Genomic DNA, 1,359 nt, shown 5'->3' with positions numbered 1-1,359 from the left:
TGTTTTGCTTATGTTGCTTCTCCATCTGGAACACCTTTCCAACTTATTTTCATATGACGCATCTTTAGTTTCAATTTAGTTCCAGTCTCTTCTCTGAAAGCCTTCCCTGAACCTCTAGGGTGGGCTATGCTCATTTTACTCTGTATTTCCATAGTAGGGGTCAAAGAATTACAGTTCAGTACCAAACATGTTGTCTTGAAATTATCAAAATTATCTGTTTGATGTCTGCTTCTTCTACTAAATTCTAAGACACACTAATGCAAGGACCCAAACTTACTTGTCTTAGCTGTTGTACTGTTTAGATCATGTGACTTTTGATAAATGTTAGTTGGAATGAACTGACTGGGGGGGAAGTGTGCAAAGGAGTGAGATTGGAAGTTTCTCTACCTATTAAGACAGAGCTTAAATTCTGGGTTGTCACCGTATAAACAGTACATTGATATAATTAATGACACGGGTGACAGAAAGACAGTGAGAGATGAAAGTAGCCATAAGCGGTTCATATTTATATATATAAATATTTATATAAGACACACACACACACATATATATATATAGGGACTTATATAATCATTGAATATATGGGGTGGTCCATATTGGCAACCTGTAGCTAGAGCCCTCTCTTGTAGCCCTAACCCTCAGGAACTACGTGGCCTTCCTTCTTAGAATATTGTCACTGCCAGACCTTTAATTCTATCCTTGAAACCTGTTCTTTTTAGATTTCAACTGCATAGAAATTATGGAAATTCAAGAGATATAATTTTTCAAAGTGCAAACAAGCCTGAATCTGTTTATGATGAAATCAAGATCTAATGAATATAAGAGTCAGCTCTTAGGAAACCAAGACTTCAACTTTCAGTATGAAGAAATGAAGGAGCTGGGCCCTGTGTTGTGGCGTAGCAGAGCAGCTGCTGCCTGCAATGCTGGCATCTCATATGAGTGCTGGTTTGAGTCCCAACTCTTCTACATCTGGTCCAGCTCTCTGTGAATGTGCCTGGGAAAGAAGCAGAAGGTAGCCCAAGTATTTGACCCCTACCACCAACATGACAGACCTGGATGAAGCTTTGGGCTCTTGGCTTCAGTATGGCCCAGTGTTGGCCATTATGGCCATTTGGGGAGTGAATGAGTAGATGGAAGATCTCTCTCTCAATCTCTCTCTGTCCCCCTCCCTCTCTCCTCTCTGTCTCTCCTGCTCTCTCTTTCTCTCTCTCTCTCTCTCTCTATATATATATATATATATATATATTCCTTAAAAAAGAAATATTTTATAAAATCTTACAGGTGCCTTCAAAATACTGTGTGGAGTAAGCAATTGCCTCTTCTAGTGGCTAATGAGTTTGTAATTTTAAACTTGGCTAT

This window comes from Oryctolagus cuniculus, chromosome 14 (genome assembly GCF_051225735.1).
Source record: "Oryctolagus cuniculus isolate XC-2025 breed Fujian yellow rabbit chromosome 14, ASM5122573v1, whole genome shotgun sequence".
NCBI classification, from domain to species: Eukaryota; Metazoa; Chordata; class Mammalia; order Lagomorpha; family Leporidae; genus Oryctolagus; species Oryctolagus cuniculus.
Note: the sequence above shows the minus strand (reverse complement) of the source record.